The sequence below is a fragment of the Arachis ipaensis genome, chromosome B09 (assembly GCF_000816755.2).
Source record: "Arachis ipaensis cultivar K30076 chromosome B09, Araip1.1, whole genome shotgun sequence".
NCBI classification, from domain to species: Eukaryota; Viridiplantae; Streptophyta; class Magnoliopsida; order Fabales; family Fabaceae; genus Arachis; species Arachis ipaensis.
Genome location: NC_029793.2, coordinates 25,903,299 through 25,911,080, shown reverse-complemented (window position 1 = coordinate 25,911,080; position 7,782 = coordinate 25,903,299). Strand labels below are relative to the sequence as shown.

The 7,782-nt window shown below is 33.7% G+C and overlaps 1 long non-coding RNA gene across 1 annotated transcript in view; it reads right to left on the bottom strand.

Annotated features, from left to right (window-relative positions):
• LOC110266532 overlaps positions 6,656-7,782 on the bottom strand; it is a 13,869-nt gene continuing 12,742 nt past the window's right edge. Inside the window, exon 3 of the long non-coding RNA XR_002353943.1 lies at positions 6,656-6,667. This is a non-coding gene — a long non-coding RNA (uncharacterized LOC110266532). The remainder of the gene's footprint in view (positions 6,668-7,782) is intronic.

Below are 7,782 nucleotides of genomic sequence, written 5' to 3'. Positions count from 1 at the left end.
ATGAGCTCTCATGGAGCCTTACAGATAATCAGAGCAAGGTTGGGGCCTCTCAACACCAAACTTAGAGTTTGGTTGTGGCCTCCCAACACCAAACTTAGAGTTTGAATGTGGGAGTTTTGTTTGACTCTGTATTGAGAGAAGTTTTTCATGCTTCCTCTCCATGGTTACAGAAAGAGAACCTTGAGTCTTAAATACAAGGTAGTCCTCATTTAACTGAAGGACCAACTCTCCTCTGTCAACATCAATCACAGCTTTTGCTGTGGCTAGGAAGGGTCTGCCAAGGATGATGGATTCATCCTCATCCTTCCCAGTGTCTAGGATTATGAAATCAGTAGGGATGTAAAGGCCTTCAACCTTCATTAGCACGTCCTTTACTAATCCATAAGTCTGTTTCATTGATTTGTTTGCCATCTCTAGTGAGATTCTTGAAGCTTGTACCTCAAAGATTCTCAGTTTCTCCATTACAGAGAGTGGCATGAGGTTTATTCCTGACCCCAGGTCACACAGAGCCTTCGCAAAGGTTATGGTGCCTATGGTACAAGGTATGAAGAATTTTTCGGGATCCGGTTTCTTCTGCGGTAATGTCTGCCTCATTAATGCATTCAGTTCATTGGTGAAAATAAGGGGGTTCATCCTCCCAAGTCTCAATACCAAATAACTTGACATTCAGCTTCATGATTGCTCCTAGATATTTAGCAACTTGCTCTTCAGTGATGTCTTCATCCTCTTCAGAGGAAGAATATTCATCAGAGCTCATGAATGGCAGAAGAAAGTTCAATGGAATCTCTATGGTCTCTGTATGAGCCTCAGATTCTTTTGGTTCCTCAAAGGAAAACTCCTTTCTGTCCAGAGGACGTCCCATGAGGCTTTTCTCATTGGGACTCACGTCCTCCTCACTCTCTCCAGGTTCGGCCATGTTGGTCATGGTTATGACCTTGCACTCTCTCTTGGGATTTTCTTCTGTATTGCTTGGGAGAGTACTGGGAGGAGTTTCAGTAATCTTCTTACTCAGCTGACCCACCTGTGCCTCCAAATTTCTAATGGAGGACCTTGTTTCATTCATGAAACTTAGTGTGATCTTGGATAGATCAGAGACTATGGTTGCCAAGTCAGAATGGCTCTGTTCAGAATTCTCTGTCTGTTGCTGAGAAGATGATGGAAAAGGCTTGTTATTGCTAAACCTATTTCTTCCACCATTATTATTGAAGCCTTGTTGAGGCTTCTGTTGGTCCTTCCATGAGAAATTTGGATGATTTCTCCATGAAGGATTATAGGTGTTTCCATAGGGTTCTCCCATGTAATTCACCTCTGCCATTGCAGGGTTCTTAGGATCATAAGCTTCTTCTTCAGAAGATGCTTCTTTAGTGCTGTTGGATGCAGCTTGCAATCCATTCAGACTCTGAGAAATCATATTGACTTACTGAGTCAATATTTTGTTCTGAGCCAATATGGCATTCAGAGTATCAATTTCAAGAACTCCCTTCTTCTGAGGCGTCCCATTGTTCACAGGACTCCTCTCAGAGGTGTACATGAACTGGTTATTTGCAACCATTTCAATGAGTTCCTGAGCTTCTGCAGGTATTTTCAGATGAAGAGATCCTCCTGCAGAATAGTCCAATAACATTTTTGACAACTCAGACAAACCATCATAGAAGATATATATGATGCTCCATTCTGGAAGCATGTCAGTAGGACACCTTTTGATCAATTGCTTATATCTTTCCCAAACTTCATAGACGGACTCACCTTCCTTCTGTCTGAAGGTTTGGATTTTCACTCTAAGCTTGCTCATCTTTTGAGGTGGAAAGAATTTGGCCAGGAAAGCACTGACCAGCTTTTCCCAAGAGTTTAGACTTTTCTTAGGTTGTGAATCCAACCATGTTCTAGCTCTGTCTCTTACAGCAAAAGGGAAAAGTATAAGCCTGTAGACCTCGGGATCAACTCCATTGGTCTTGACAGTGTCACAGATTTGCAAGAATTCAGCTAAGAACTGATGAGGATCTTCCAATGGAAGTCCATAAAACTTACAATTCTGTTGCATTAGAGAAATTAATTGAGGCTTAAGCTCAAAGTTGTTTGCTCCAATGGCAGGAATTGAGATGCTTCTTCCATAGAAGTCAGAAGAGGGTGCAATAAAGTCACCAAGCAACTTCCTTGCATCTCCACCATTGTTATTGGGTTCGGCCATGTCTCCTTCTTAATTGAAAATTTCTGTCAGGTCCTCTCCAGAGGGTTGTGCTTTAGCTTCTCTTAGTTTCCTCTTAAGAGTCCTTTTAGGTTCAGGATCAACTTCAATAAGAATATCTTTATCCCTGTTCCTGCTCATATGAAAAAGAAGAGAACAGAAAAGAAGAGGAATCCTCTATGTCACAGTATAGAGATTCCTTTATGTGAGTAGAAGAAGAGAAGAATAGAAGAAGGAGAAGAGAAAAATTCGAACACAGAGAAGAATAGGGGTTCGAATTATGAGTAGAAGAGAAGTGTTAGTAGATAAATAAATAAATAGAAAGAGATGAGAGAGAGAAGAATTCGAATTTAAATTAAAATAAAAAGAAAAAAATTTTTGTTTTTATTTTAATTATTAGTTAGAATTCGAAAATTAAAAACAGAAATATGATTAAATTAAAATTTAAAACAATTAGTTAACTAAAAGGAATTTTGAAAAAATGGGGATGAGTTTTCGAAAATTAGAGAGAAAAAATTTGTTAGGTGGTTGTGAAAAAGATATTATTGAAATAGAAAACTTTTAAAATCAAACAAAAAGTTAAGTAGTTAGTTGAAAAAGATTTGAAAATCAAATTTGAAAAGATAACAAGTTATAAAAGATTTTGAAAATTGATTTTTGGAAAAGATATGATTGAAAATCATTTTGAAAAAGATTTGAAAAAAAATTTAAAAAGATATGATTTTTAAAATTAAAGTTAATTACTTGACTAACAAGAAACAAAAGATATGATTCTAAAATTTAAAGATTGAACCTTTCTTACTAGGCAAGTAACAAACTTAAAATTTTTGAATCAATCACATTAATTGTTAGCATTAATTTTGAAAATATGAAATAGAAATAAGAAAAAGATTTTGAAAATAAATTTTGAAAATTTCAAAAATATGAAAGAAAAAATGAAAAAGATTTTATTTTTGAAAAAGATTTGAAAAAGATAGAATTTTTAAATTGAAAATTTGACTTGACTAATAAGAAACAATTAAATTTTAAAACTTTATGACTAAATCAATCCAAATTTTTGAAATTTATGAGCAAAATAAGGGAAAGATATTTTTTTTATTTTTGAATTTTTGATGAAGAAAGAGAAAAACAACAAAAAGATGCAAAACATAAAATTTTAGGATTAAAACTAATAATGCATGCAAGAACACTTTGAATGTCAAGATGAATACCAAGAACACTTTGAAGATCATGATGAACATCAAGAACTTATTTTTAAAAATTTTTAAGAAAAGAAAAACATGCAAGACACCAAACTTAGAAATTTTCAAACTTTAGACATTAACAAATTGAAAATGCATATGAAAAACAAGAAAAGATACAAAACAAGAAAATGCAAAGATCAAATAAGAAAATTCATCAAGAACAACTTGAAGATCATGAAGAACATTATGCATGAGTTTTCGAAAATTTTAGTGAAAAGTTAAAAAGATGCAATTGACACCAAACTTATAATTTGACACTAGATTCAAACAAGAAACACAAAATTATTTTTGGTTTTATGATTTTATTAAATTTTTTTGGATTTTTCGAAAATTATTTTGAAAAAGTAAAATAAGGATTTCAAAAATTTTTAATAAGAATTCCAGGAATCATGCAATGTTAGTCTAAAGTTCCAGTCCAGGAATTAGGCATGGCTTACTAGCCAGCCAAGCTTTCAGTGAAAGCTCCGGTCCAAAACACTAGACATGGCCAATGGCCAGCCAAGCTTTAGCATATCATTACATACAACAGCTAAATTGCTGAGAAAGACAAAGAAGCTCTTCTAAGGATAGTTGAAACCTCGGTCCAAAAGATTAGACATGGCTTAATAGCCAGCCAGGATTCAACATATCTCATGAAACTCTAAAATTCATTCTTAAAAATTCTGAAGTCATAGAATAATTTATTTTTTTAAAAATTTTTCGAAAAAAATAATAAAAACAAAAAGCTTAAAATTAAAATAAAATTACCTAATCTGAGCAACAAGATGAACCGTCAGTTGTCCAAACTCGAACAATCCCCGGCAACGGCGCCAAAAACTTGGTGCATGAAATTGTGATCTCAACGGCGCCAAAAACTTGGTACGCACGTTCATAATCTCAACTTCTTTTTCACAACTCCACACAACTAACCAGCAAGTGCACTGGGTCGTCCAAGTAATAAACCTTACGTGAGTAAGGGTTGATCCCATGGAGATTGTCGGCTTGAAGCAAGATATGGTCAATTTGTAAATCTCAGTCAGGCAGATTCAAATGGTTATGAGGTTTTGATAATTAAAATATAAATAAAATACAAAATAAGATAGAAATACTTATGTAATTCATTGGTGAGAATTTCATATAAGTGTATGGAGATGCTTTACTCCTTCTGAATCTCTCCTTTCCTACTGCCTTCATTCAATCATTCATACTCCTTTCCATAGCAAGCTGTATGTTGGGGGATCACCATTGTCAATGGCTACCGTTCGTCCTCTCAGTAAAAATGGTCCAAATGCGCTGTCACCGCACGGCTAATCATCTGTTGATTCTCGATCATGTTGGAATAGGATCCATTGATCCTTTTGCGTCTGTCACTACGCCCAACACTTACGAGTTTAAAGCTCGTCACAATCATCCCATCCCAGATCCTACTCGAAATACCACAGATAAGGTTTAGACTTTGTGGATCTCAAGAATGCTGCCAATTGATTCTAGCTTATACCACGAAGACTCCGATCTTTCGGAATGGAGGCTAAGAGATACACACTCAAGCTATTGCAGATAGAACAGAAGTGATTGTCAGGCACGCGTTCATAGGTGATAATGATGATGAGTGTCACGGATCATCACATTCATCAGGTTGAAGTGCGAGTGAATATCTTGGAATAAGAATAAGCTTGAATTGAATAGAAAAACAATACTACTTTGCATTAATTCATGAGGAACAGCAGAGCTCCACACCTTAATCTATGGGGTGTAGAAACTCCACCGTTGAAAATACATAAGTGAAAATATGCTGAGCATGGCCAAATGGCCAGCCTCTCAAGTCTAGGGACTAAACATCCAAAGATGTAAAATAAATCACTAAAAGTAGTTTTTATACTAAACTAGTAACTAGGGTTACAGAAAATGAGTAAATGATGCAGAAATCCACTTTCGGGCCCACTTGGTGTGTGTTTGGACTGAGCATTGAGCTTTACACGTGTAGAGACTTCTCTTGGAGTTAAACGCCAGGTTGCAGCCTGTTTGTGGCATTTAACTCTGGTTTGTAACCTGTTTCTGGCGTTTAACTTCAGAATAGGGCAGGAAGTTGGCGTTTGAACGCCAGTTTGCATCGTTAAAACTCGGGCAAAGTATGGACTATTATATATTGCTGAAAAGTCCTGGATGTCTACTTTCCAACACAATTGAGAGCGTGCCAATTGGGTTTCTGTAACTCCAGAAAATCTATTTCGAGTGCAGGGAGGTCAGAATCCAACAGCATCTGCAGTCATTTTTCAGCCTCTGAATTAGATTTTTGCTCAGGTCCCTCAATTTCAGTCAGAAAATACCTGAAATCACAGAAAAACACACAAACTCATAGTAAAGTTCAGAAATGTGATTTTATTTAAAAACTAATAAAATATAATAAAAAGTAACTAAAACATACTAAAAACTACCTAAAAACAATGCCAAAAAGCGTATAAATTATCCGCTCATCACTTAGATACTTTTATCTCCACTAAATAATGTATATGAATATACTGTTTTGACTCATTTTAGAGGTTATTTTGGAGAATAGGTTTTGTATTTCGCCCTTTGGGTTTCTTTTGGGTTTCTTGCTTTATATATTTACATGTATATATTTCTATGCTCGGACCGGTTTTCTTCGCAACCGGATCTTGAGTTTTGGATATTTGTGTTTTTGGCACTCTTTGGATATATTCTTGTGTTAGCTTATCTCTTATCTGTTTCGTTACGTTATCGATTGGAGTGTTGCGCTTTTTTATTTAACGGTTTTGTTTTATCCATTTTCTTCAAAGGCTTCTAGCTATAATCATTCTTCACAATACTATATGTACTAAATTTTATTTTTAGAGGTCGTAATACCTCGTCACCTCTATCTTATGACTTAAGCATAAGGCTCTGTGTGGTAGGTGTTACAGAGAAAAAGGAAGAAGAAATTGCGAAGGTAATGGTAGCTTATGAATGTACCATAATGGCTAAATTGTATCACATACACGTGACTAGTTAGATTTGTGCATGAGAATTCAACTTTTTTTTATTATTTTTACACTATATTATTTGATTTTCAAAGTGGATTTTACTAAAGTTCAAAAGACGGTAAATTTAAAGAAATTGATTCGTATTTTATAGGGGTGTATATGATCTAGTCTAATTTAAAGATTTGGTCCAAATCTGAATATTTTAGGAGTTTATTTGGTGTGATTGCATCGGTTTAGGGTCGAGTAAGGTTTTCAAAAATAGACTCAGTCCATGTGCACTTTAAGGCTGCGTTTGTTTCTGAGAAGAAAACAAGACAAGATACTGAGAACAAGAACAAAAGACAGACACAATTTGGTGTTCTTGTATTCTGTTTAGTGATAAATTAGAACAAATTATGAAAATTCAATTTATTCTCATTTTTTTATTTAAAAAATTTGAGAAGAAAAATATAATAATAAAAAATATAATTATAAAAAATTAACAAGAATAATGAAAGAAAAAATAAAAAATAAGTTGTATCCCTTGTTAGTGTTTCTGTGTCCTTTCTGCCAGGATGGACACAAAATACACTAATTCAGTGTCTCTGGACACAATGTCTTTGTCTATGTCTCATCTGTCAAACACGATTTTGTGTCTCTGTCCCTGTCTCTGAAAAGAAACGCAGCCTAAGAGAACTAAAAAAGGTATATATATTTTAAATTAATTCTAATATTATGTTATATTAATTATAAACTTATTATTTTATTTTTAATTACACTTGTTGAATTAAAAAATAGATAAAAAAAACATCAAATTAGAATTTGTGGACAAATTCAAGTTCAAATATAGATATTAACTTCTCAGTAACAAGTATATTTTTTTGTTCTTTATAAATAAGTATATCATAATTTTTTGACATAAAGTTTATCAAGATCCAAACAATATCGTTTTAAACCCGGTTTTAGTGTGACACAAAAGTATTTCACCGGATCTAGAGTTGTATAAGGATCTCAAAAATAGACCCAGTCATTATTTAGAATTGAATTCAGATCAAAACGAACCTGACTTCACCCGTTCTTAATAACAAATTTTTTTTTTATAAATAAATATATCATAAATAAATTTTTTTATAAATAATTTTTTTATAACTTATTGTTAAAGTTTTAAAGGCCTAATTTTTACCCGATTTGAACCTGGTATAATTGTGACTCGAAAATGTTTAAATTTCATTGAATTTGGGGTCGAATTAGTCAGTTAAAATCTAATAAAAAATAAATCCAGTATATATTTAGAGTCGGATCTAAATTAAGATAAACTTAATTTTACCAAATTCATGTACATTCTTAGTATTTTATACCATTATTCAATGTTAGTATTATAATTTCGAAAATGCAATGAAATAATTGACAATTG